Source organism: Macrobrachium nipponense, chromosome 9 (assembly GCF_015104395.2).
Source record: "Macrobrachium nipponense isolate FS-2020 chromosome 9, ASM1510439v2, whole genome shotgun sequence".
NCBI lineage: Eukaryota > Metazoa > Arthropoda > Malacostraca > Decapoda > Palaemonidae > Macrobrachium > Macrobrachium nipponense.
The window spans coordinates 75,844,923-75,856,859 of NC_061110.1; the positions used below are offsets into that span (position 1 = coordinate 75,844,923).

Genomic DNA, 11,937 nt, shown 5'->3' on the forward strand with positions numbered 1-11,937 from the left:
ATTCTGGATTTGTAAAAATAAGTCGTGAGGAACAACCTTCCATTTGTTTATTTGATCATTTCGTAAACATTTATTTGCAGATATTATTTTATGTTTTGCCCTTAGAAGTTAAGACGTCTTTGAGGGAAATGGGCTGTCGAGCATCTACCTCTTTTAGACATTACTTAAAATCTTAGATATATTGCAAGGTTTTAAATTATATAGGAGGTTCAGGGTATGCGTGTCATTATGGATGCGGACTTTTCATTAACACTTGCTTGCGTACAATCAAATGCACATATAAATACATACGCGGTATAATATATTATGTTCTAATATATATATATAATATATTATTATATATAAATATAAATTTAGATATATACATTTTTGAATGCATATAATACCCCACCCCGCGATTTTTTCATATTATATATTCGATTTGAAGGATGTGTTGTTGCTCCGAGAATCGAGTATTTGTGTGTTTCATAAATTCTGAATTTTGACTGTCTTGTGCGTCTGTTTCCGCCTCGCGTCATCCTATTCTCTCTCTCTCTCTCTCTCTCCCTCTCTCTCTCTCTCTCTCTCTCTCTGAGCCATATATTGATGAAATATTTTTAAATGTTATATAAGAATATATATATATATATATATATATAGATAGATATATATATAATCTATATATATATATATATATATATATATATAATTTATATGCGCGTGTTTGTGCACTCAAATCTTAATGTTACATTCATTTTAGAATGCTTAACAAGGACAAACTCTTCTTCTGGTGTGCTAGTCATGGGTAAATCCAGCTGATAACTTCTCGGGCAATCTTTATATGTTTATCCGTAATCGTATCTTCAGTAGACTGCATCGCGACGAAACTTCCTATTACAGTATTTTGCAGGGGTGTGTCTCAAAGTAATAGCAGTAACAGAAATCATTCATTTTTATAGGGATAAAGGTGTCTTACTAAATATAGAGTTATTTATAAGTTTTCCTTTGTTTGCCTTATTCTGTTCGTAAGGAGATAAGCAGGGGAGTTTTATTTTCTTCTTGTTCTTTTGATTTCAGGAGAGTCTTCAAAGATTGGTTGTTTCTTACATCGTACTGCATCATCCTAAATTCATTGGTACATGTCTTGTCACAATTACTCTAAAAAAGCTTTCCCACTTGCTCGACCTGCCCTCGGTTTCTGCGGTCTTTATATGTAAAGATGGAATATACAGTGATCTCACATCGTAACATTTCACTGTAGTATTCATTTTGATAAATTTCGACCATACCGTCTATGACTAATGGTTTAAATAAAGCAGCTATCCGAACCTAATCCGATTCCGATAGGATTAGGAGGTATTTAGTTGTAGCCAAAGGGTGGTGGTGGTCGTGCAGCTCGCGGAGTCGTGGTATTTGCAGAATGCGACACTACAAGATTAGGTCCTTTATAAACAGCAGTGAATTTGCAAATATATAATGGAGAAGGTAATTGGATTGCTTGTGTAGAAATACCGACCTACAGAAAGTGCAGTGCAAGTCATGCTTAGAACTTCTGAAAGTGGGTAAGTAGGACTATGAATGCATTTCCCGTTTGCTGCTTTGTATTGCGTAGACTGAAGGTGGCGGCAAATATATTGATGCCCTATGTACTGACATAATTTTCCCGGATAAACCATTCAGATGAACCATTCGGAGTCCATGCTATAAGGTGTGATCCCAAGCATAACTTTGGTTTTCCAAGCAAAAGACAGGGCTACTGACAAACAGTCATTTATTTAGGAATAAGAGACTTGTAGCGGTTAACTGGTCACTGCATGTTCATGAATCTACTGGTTTGAACAAACGAGATGCATGATAGTTGGCAAGAAATTAATATTTTAAACAATTACCTTAGGCCTAGGATTGACCTAGAATAGGCCAACCAAGACTGTCTGGCAATGAGTTCAGTTCAGTGTCTGCATATGACTACCTGAGAAAGATGCAGTGTCAGTCAGGCTTTGCAGGCTAACTGCATGTGGTTGTTAGGCTGAGGCTATTGCAGCAGTTTTCTATACTAAATACTACATGTGGCTGATCTAGCCTAGGCTAGGTTTAATTGACAAAACTAGACACACAAACCTAGCACACGAACTGTTAAAGGGTTAGGTTAAGACTAGTGCAACAGATGCCCTTGAATGTTAGGGTAGGTCAGCCTAGCCTAGGTTAGTTTGCCAAACCAGTCTACAAATCTAGGCCAGGCTATCCCACTTCAACAGTCTGACTTTCAGTGCCTTTTTTTTTTTTCTAGAATAAGTTGTGCAGCTGTAGTAGAGGCAAGGCTTATACTTTGGATTTAGTAAACTAATTCAGAATTATGAGTTAGGGCCACACAGCTGGACCTTAGCTGCTTACAGTTAAAATTGAATTGCTTGAATTACTGAATTAATGTAGGATTTGACAAAACTACATTGGATTGCTTTTCCTCAACCTTACTAACAATTTCATATAGCAAAAATTTTAGAGTTTTGTAGATGGAAATGTACTTGTTTTGTAGATAAAGTCAAATTTATGAAATTGCTGTCCCCAGTCCTTCATTAGCAGTTATCCATAGCAAAACCAACTCGTGGCATAAGTTTACATTTAATTAAATGAACAGTTTATTGCAAATCACCCATCTCTTATTTACAATAATGGGAACCCCAGTGGGAAACTAGGGTTTTATAATGGCAGAAAACCAAAACAGAAAATGAGGTCCATGTCAGAATGATAGGAATGACGTGAGTAACAAATAATCAGCCAAAATTATATAATTCTTGCATGTCAATAGTAACATATACCAAGAAATTTCAAGCTTAGAAATATAGAAAGGACAGTTAAGGGATGTATCTCATCTTAACCCAGGGTCTTATCTGGCTGGGCCTGGACCCCCAACTTAACATGACCTGGAGTGTCATAAATTTTACAAAGGGGGATAAAATGAGTGCAGCATACCATAGGGTACCAAGTCCTTACCTGAAGGGGGTTGGGGGTGGGTTTTCCTCCCAGACCTCCTAACACCTGAAAGATCAGATACCTCAGTTGTCCAATAATTTGATGTGCAACTGTGAAAGGGGTGCATTGTATCCTACTCTTCCCTAACCTAACCTAGTGTCATTACCCAGGACCCCTCAGCCTAACTGGAGTTAGAAGGCTTTATTAATTATTGTACTGTTGATTTTACAGTTGTGTTGACACACATTTCTACAATGTACATGTCATATATATATTTTTTTTATTCTGGGTAGTTGAAGGCTGTGGCTTATCTGTTTCTAGGAAGTATTGTACCCTTCAAATTCTTGGGTGTGGGTACGACTTGCAGCCTTGAGCAGGATATATGTGCCTCATATCAGTTGTTAATCAAAAACTAATTTTATTAAGATAAAATTGTTACCTCACATTTAGCCTGGTGAATGAAGCTATAGGGTCAGAAATATTTTGTGAAATATTCTTTCTTCACCCCCACACTTGCAATCACAGCTCAAGTATTTAATATTCTGTGTATGTGTACACGTGTCAGATTTGACAGTAGGACCTAACTTATATTCATTCCCAGCACTTTGCGGACTGTGTTACAGATGAACATACCAACCAGATGGAGTCTGCTGTGGGATGTTAAGAAAGACACAAATTCTAAAAATATTGTGTACCCTTACCTAGCTCTGCTTACAGAATAAATAAAATACTGTACAAAAAACTCATGCAATATAAAACAGAAAGTTTAATTTTAAACAAAAATAATGCCTGTGGTGAGATTCGCTTTATTTGGTTTTATGTACAGCCCTTCACAGAGATGATTCCCTTCTGGCGGGCCTTTGTATGTTTTCAAAATAAGGTACTTATTTTTTTATAATTGTCTTTTAGTGTTTTCTCGTCTGTATCTTAGCCCCTGCAGAATGGGAGGGTCATTAGTTCTTTTTTTTATATTTGCTTTCCTCATGTATGATCTTCACTTCAGGTGGCATTTTGTTGTATTGTCTTCAATAATTATCAGTCAAAGCCACGATCCGTATTATTTTTCACCCTCATTTCTTCTTTATATTCTGTGCACATATTCCCATCATATTTTTTTATGTTTAGTATTACTCTGGCCTTTCTTTACACATTTTTTACATTTTAAAGTGTTGCTGGCACATTCACTAGATTTGCCATTTTCACCACATCTAGGACAGATTTGGTCATTTGTGCTATGACCAAATTCCTGACATTTATAGCTTTGATAGTGCATGTACCAGTCATATACTTTGCAACGGCTGTACAGTATACAGTTTGTCATCTCTATCATAGCCTTTCGTATTTGCAAGAGTGGGGTGAAGAAAGAATATTTCAAGTAGCCTAAAGCTTGTGCTCATCTTGATTCATCCACCAGGTAAAATGTGTGTTGACATGTTTCGTCTTAAATCCCCGTAGCTTCATTCTTCAAGTTACATTAACGCTCCCCACCTGGTTATCATGACCATGAGTAGAATTATTTCTTGGCTGGCCCACTAAAGGAATGACGACACTTTTCCTTTTCTTCCGACCTGTGCCACCAAACACACACACATTCGATAAATGCCATCCCCTGTTATATTCCTAACTTGCAAAGTTTAACTCATCTGCTTCGACAACAATGCTAGGCCCATAGATAGCCGGTAAATTATCGAAGTAATTTTCCATTACTTAGTAACAGTAAGACCAACTAACCGAAGTAGTGCTGCTTGACGTTTGAATGAAATGTTTACAGAGTGTCCTAATACGAAGTTCTATGGCCCCAGATGGCACCCAAAGTAAATTACAGCCCTAGTTTAAGCTAAAATCCAAAAATCTTGTTATTTTGGTGGGTGGGACATATTTTTTACAACGGGTCGAAATCCTAAGCTACTGCTTAAATGAACTATTTAAATCCATCAAAATTCTCACCATGGAATTGCTGATGCCTCTCTGTATAGTCACGTCATGAAAGACAAACCCTTCAAGGTATAAACATAGAACCCTTAGCTTGAGTGAAACTCCTAAACGTCATTTTTTTTTTTTTTTTTTTTTTTTTTTTTTTTTTTTTTTTTTTTTTTTTTTTTTTTTTTTTACTTACTGGATAGATCCTGGTAGGAAAGTTTTAAGAAATCCAATCCAGTACTAACAGCATGGTTTATACACAGAATGAGAAAAAAATCATGATCTTCACTATGAATTCACACTCCTTTTCAAATTTCTAAGGGCTGGAAAAACAGACAGTCGAGGACCAAGTGGTTTTATGGTTCATTCTCAGTTGCCGAGAATTGAAGATTCTTAAAAATGAGATTTTCAGTTAGGAACGTGGCATTGCCAGTACTATTAGTAATCGGGATATTTCCGATGAACTTTAGCCCATTCAAGGTTAGGGATAATGGAATCGATTCTATTTACTCACTAGACGCATAAAACGCAAGATGATGTCAACAGGCAAATCGACTGCAATACTATAGTAGATTCACATCAGCCGTGCATTTGATGTCTAGGCCAGTCCCTTACGACGCTCCTGATTGGCTGTTGATAAGCCAATCACAGGGCTGGAAACTCTCTCTCTCGAGAGTTCACACAGGTAGGATGTATGTTACAACTCTCCTGAGGTATACGTTTTTCAGGAGAGGTGGGACAGAGATCCCACCCATGTGAACTCTCTCGAGAGAGACTGAGAGTTTCTAGCCCTGTGATTGGCTTATCAACAGCCAATAAGGAGCGTTGTAAGGGATTGGCTAAGACATAAAATTCACGGCTGATATGAATCTACTATAGTGTGCCTAGTCACAGTTGGTAGCATCCAGTATTTGTATTGTTTGTATGTGTGTCTACCTCTCTTTACTTTTATACAATGCTTATTGGTTGCATTTTGGTGTTAAACTTCAATTAGCTCATTATTGTGTTATTAAATGCATTAGTCAAGGAAGTTATTAATACTGAATAATTGCGGATTTAAATGTCCGAATATATAACAGTGCATTAAAGTTTGCCATTCCTACAGTTACCTTTGCCGTTTAACACACACCCACTACAGCTTGCTCTCGCTTCATTCTTGTTGAGTAGGTAGTACGCAGGATTAATAGAGTACAGGGTTAGACCGCTTCTGACCAAAATAGGACAATCTCGCGCATGACGTCACGTGGCTGATGTAACTGAGGTTCAGGTAAAAAACAATTCAGCAGTCAGTTTTTGACCCCACCAGAGTGAAGAAAAAGGAAACTGTCTTCCAGTACCTGGAGAGTAATGGGGACCTTTCTCACACAAGGTCGTGAAAGAGATAGAAAATGGGTGTTGGCAAGCAATTCCCATAGAGACCCTTAATTTACTTGTTTTCTTGGTTTTCTTTTATGGCCACCTACCAATGATGTCACCCTTAATTTACTTGTTTTCTTGGTTTTCTTTTATGGCCACCTACCAATGATGTCACAATTTTACGCAGTAACGACGGGACGGTCTAACCCTGTACTCCATTAATACTGGTAGTACGTACATAGTTGTTTCGGCAGTTAGAAAGAAGCTACTTGAATTTCAACAACATTGGTTTTGTCCACCTAATCACTTTTGAATGAGTATGGTCAATAAATAACTGGCATAAATCCGCAGGATCGAGACATTCTTTCCGATAATAATGGTTACGAATTGGGTAATAGAACTTTAGTCTAAAGGTTATCCTAAACCGGAGTGTTAACATCGTTAACATGGTCGATGTATTTGAGATGCAGTTGTTAAAGAAAGCTGTAACAGCACCATGTGCGACGAACTTACATTATCAGTACCACCCTCTTGGCTCAGTGTATTTATTATCTGGCGTTATAAGGTTACGTCAAAAAAAAAAAAAAAAGCGGCATTATTTATTTCGAATGCCTTTTGCTTTGCCAACGAGTTGGCTCTTACAATTAATTTTAAAATAATAGTTTTCTCCTCAACTTGAAAACAGTCATCTAATTACGCCTTTCCAGTTACACTGTTTAATAATTCTTATGCCAAACAATCTCTCAGGTTCCTCATAGCATAGATTATTGAGTAATACGGTTCCCCTGTACCTGCATTATTCGTTGATGAGATACCAACCTTTTGAAATTTTTTTTTTTTTTTTTTTTTTTTTTTTTTTTTTTTTTACCAATTTCGTTCGAAGCTAAATCTACCTGGCCAATTTTATAGCAATTTTCATACGTGTTTCTGAAAGATTCTGTTGTGGCACTTAGCAAATCGCTTTAATTTTCCTTTGTATCATGTGGTAGAAATAGACATAAAATATGTTCCACGGTTAAAACAAGATATGGATCTTAACTTATCACAGCCCATTGATTCTTCACCCATTAAAACAATTTATTTGGTTGTATAGTATACTATGGTATATTTTGGAGAGAACCATATTTAAAAACGAAGTTCGCACACCTAAATCTCTGCAGAACCCATAGATATTTATTCATCATAACACCTGTGTCAGTTCTGTTACTGATTAATCTTTCTTTCCTTAAAACGATTTTCCAGTTCTAAGCAGAATCCCCTGTACTAATTTTTTTCAACAAGGTTGAATCAAACCTTAAATCTCTGGTTTGTTTAGCTTTTGAGTTCATTTTTCTACACTACATCATTATTTAAGCCAGTGTCCAACTTTTCACGCCACAGAACACGGGTGTCTTCACCTCCATCTGTGTTCACAAGTGCAGTTAAGTTTAGTTATTCAAATTACATTGTGAAGATGCATCATATCCATAGACGACCTATCCCTCTAACGAGAATTAATGAATTAGTTTTACTAGTTTTGTATGTGTAGCTACCGCTCTTTCACTCAGTCTGATATACCTATATATATATATATATATATATATATATATATATATATATATATATATATATATATATATATATATATCCGAAAGTGAATGTTTGTATGTTTGTAGCTTTGTGCGCTAAAAAAAACCGAACTGCATACAGATCCAGACAAAATATGGCACATGACCATCATTTAACATAACTTTGATAATAGGGTAGTTTCAAACCCATACCCCCTTCCCCCTTTCCACTTTCCCTGTACCTTTGTAACTTATTTGGTAAATAAACTCTAAAGGTTTATCATACCTCGTTTCATGTACTCCATACCATAGATATATATTATTGAAAAGGATTTCCTTCCTATGTGATTAATAATTCTGTATCAACATGTGTGTTTAGGTTTAGGTGGGGTTTGTTTAGGTTTAGTGGGAGTGTGTTTAGGTTTAGTTGGGGGTTTGATTAGGTTTAGTGAGGGTGTGTGTTTAGGTTTAGTTGTGAGTTTGTTTAGGTTTAGTGAGGGTGTGTGTTTAGGTTTAGTTAGGGGTTTGTTTACGTTAGTGGGGATGTGTTAAGGTTTAGAAGGGGAGTGTGTTTAGGTTTAGTGGGGTTTCTGCTATTTAGTGTGGGGTGTTTTAGTTAAGGGGAGGGGGATGTGTTTAGGTTTTTTGGGGACCAAATGGGACAGTCACCATAGTAATATCTGGATAAAATGAACAGTCACCACAGTAATATCTGGTTAGAAGGGGTAGTCAGCACAATAATACATGAATAATTGGGACAGCCACCATAGCAATACTGGGATAACTGGGACAATCACGCCATAGTAATATCTGGATAAAATGGTCAGTCACCACAGTAATACCTGGATGAAAGGTACAGATAGAAAAGTAATGTCTGGATAAATGGGACAGTCACCACAGTTACGTCTGAATAAAATGGACAGTCATCTCAGTAATTCTTAGATAACAGGGACAGTCAGTACAATAATACCTAGATGAAAGTGACAGTCACAGTAGGAAAACCTGGATAAAAGGGACAGTCACCTCATTAATAACTAGATAAAAGGAACAGTCAAAACAGTTAATACGTGGGAAATAGGGACATTCAGGACAGTAATACCAGGATTAATAGGACAGTCACCACAGCAATACCTGGATAAAATTGACAAGCAGCACAATAATACTTGGATAAATGGAAAGTCCACAGAGTAACACCTGGATATAAGGGACAGTCACCATAGTAACATTTGGATAAATGGGGCAGTCACCACAGTAATAACTGGTTAAATGGAACTGTCACCACAGTAATAACTTCATAAAAGTGACAGTTGCTACAGTAATGCATGGGTAAATGGGACAGTCAGTACAGTCATACCTGGATAAAAGGGACAGTCACCACAGTAATACATTGATAAATGGGATAGTCAGCAAAGTAATATTTGAATAAAAGGGACAGTTACTTCAGTAATTTCTATATGAAAAGGTCAGTCACCACAGTAATACCTGGATAAATAGGACAGTCAGCACAAGGAGGTGCAGGAAAATTTTTTAAGTTCTCCAGAGTTTTCCCGAACAGTGCCGGTTGGGCAGCTAGTGTGTGCGTGTGTGTGTGTGTGTGTATATATATATATATATATATATATATATATATATATATATATATATATATATGGATGTATGTATGTACATGTGAGTGTGAGAGTGTGTGTATCATAGACACTTTTACCTGCATTTAGCAGTTTCAACCAAACATGGTATACATATAATTTAGCATCTGAGAAAGGATATTGTTGGGGTAAGACATCACTGGCACCAAAGGGGCCGGGTGTGGGGAGGGGGTTGGAAAGGAGGGAAAATAAAAATAACTGAAAATGACAGATATTAGTGTCTAATCCATAGCTTTTGAAAGTGCTGAGATTAATAGTGACCCTCTCAATGCCCTTCAAGTCCAAGTTCATCCTTAATAGGGAGGGGGTGTGAAAATGGGTGGGAAGGGGGTGACATGTAAAAATAACTGAAAACTACTTATATTAGCGTCTAATCTATAGTTTTCGAAGTCGCTATGAGAAATAGTGACACTCCTGATGCCCCTCAAGTCCAAGTTCAGTCCCTATAGGGATGTAGGAATGGGTGACATGTAAAATTAGCTTAAAATGGCAGAGATTAGTGCCTAATCCAAATTTTTCAAGGTTGCTGAGATGAATAGTGACACTCTTGATGCCATTTAAGTCCCAAGTTCAGCCCCAATAGGAAACGGTGAGAAGGGAGTGATGTCAAAATAACTGAAAACGATAGATGTTATTTCTAATCCATAGCTCTTGACGTTACTGAGATGAATAGTGACACTCTCAGTGCCCTTTAAATGCAAGTTCAGCCCTGATAGGAAGGGTGGAGTGGGGCAATGTGGTTGAGAAGGGGTAAAAAATAAAATGTCAAAAATGATGGATATTAGTGTCTAACCAAAAATGTCAACAATGCTGGGCAGTGTAATTGAAGCAACTGTATTAGCAGGAAAGAAAGAGAGAGAGAGAGAGAGTGTGTGTGTGTTTATCTGTTGTCATTCAGAGTTTTCCTGGGCAGTGCCAGGTTGATCAGCACGTATAATATATATATATATATATATATATATGTATATATATTAATATATATATATATATATATATATATATATATATATATATATATATATATATCTATATATATATATATATATATATATATATATATACATATATATATTATACATTAAGAGCTTTTCCATAGCCACTGATGACCCCAGAAGTGAACAGCACAAGAATCACTGCCACGTTCAAACTTTTAAATGTTGGAATCCTTGATGAACCATAAGTACAGAAAACCTCCGCAACATTAGCCACTTCTTACACCAATAGAGAAGACTCATCAGCAGCTCATCTAATCTCCCAACACATTCATATTTATCTTACACCCGCCATCGCACGTCCTTTGTATTAGGACCTTTTCAGTCGCCTCTTTGGCACCATCTATTTTAGAATCGTCGTCATCTCCCTCTTAGAACTTCTGAATTATACCCTCATGTCACCATCTTATGACATGACAAAACCATCTTTAATTACTGATTCATCCTTGCCCTCACAGAAACATTTTTACCAATTTAAGTTTTTTTTTCACATTCTCAGCTGTGGAGTGTTATTTTTTTTTTTTTTTTTGTACATTTCTGAGTTACACAGAGTTGCTTTTTTCTTTATATGCCCTCCTCTTTCGCATTTTAGTTCGAAATATACAGTAGAACACGACAATAACACATTCGCATGCCACTGATTTTCCGGCCAAGGTATTAATATCAGATGTCATCAGGAAGAGTCTGATGACCAGCTGCTGGCAGGGCTCAACATCCCTGAATCTTAGTTAAAAGTCGGTGGTCTAATACCCTCTGGAATTGCTTCCTTGAAGGGACATATGGATTAAATATTCCTTAATTCTTAAGTATACACAGGGCTGGCCATTGTTTTGGTACGTCAGGTTAATTTCAGCAAAAGTGTATATTCACATTTTGAGAAGTATTTCTGATTCAGCTTTTGAGAGTTTACTTGTGCTATATACACTGTGTGACATTTGGAAAATGTCATTCTCAAAAATGTTCAGCTATGTGTGCGTACATGCGCTCCTGAGTGCAAGCATTTAGATAAAGGATTTTGTACGTACACATTCGTTTGAAAATTAGTGCTCTCTCTCTCTCTCTCTCTCTCTCTCTCTCTCTCTCTCTCTCTCTCTCTCTCTCTCTCTCTCTCTCTGTAGAGTATCTGTTTAAATTAAATGCCTTTATTTGAAAAGGTTTTGAAATCTCAATCATTCAATTCAAATACAGATGTTCGTGAATGAATACATTCATATGTACAAACGTCCGAAATCCCCCGTCTCTCTCTCTCTCTCTCTCTCTCTCTCTCTCTCTCTCTCTCTCTCTCTCTCTCTCTCTCTCTCTCTCTCGTCAGGAGGAATTTCTCACTTATCACAATCTCATCTTGATTGCTTTTCAAAAGTCGTGTTTGGTGATTTGTTGTGACAGCTGCTTTAATCAAGAAGAAATTAAGCAAGAGATGGATGACGAAACGGGTTTAACCGGGAACCGAGTTTTGTCTTTCGCTATCCCGACCTTTGGCTAAAAACGATCCCGTGGCTGGTTTTGAAAAAATGTTAAAGAAATGCT

General features: G+C 36.8%; 1 long non-coding RNA gene across 1 annotated transcript in view; it reads left to right on the forward strand.

Moving 5' to 3' along the window:
• The first annotated feature begins 1,289 nt into the window (after positions 1-1,289).
• The window catches only part of LOC135217970 (uncharacterized), a 403,438-nt gene continuing 392,790 nt past the window's right edge, over positions 1,290-11,937 (forward strand). The window contains exon 1 of the long non-coding RNA XR_010315251.1: positions 1,290-1,541. This is a non-coding gene — a long non-coding RNA (uncharacterized LOC135217970). The remainder of the gene's footprint in view (positions 1,542-11,937) is intronic.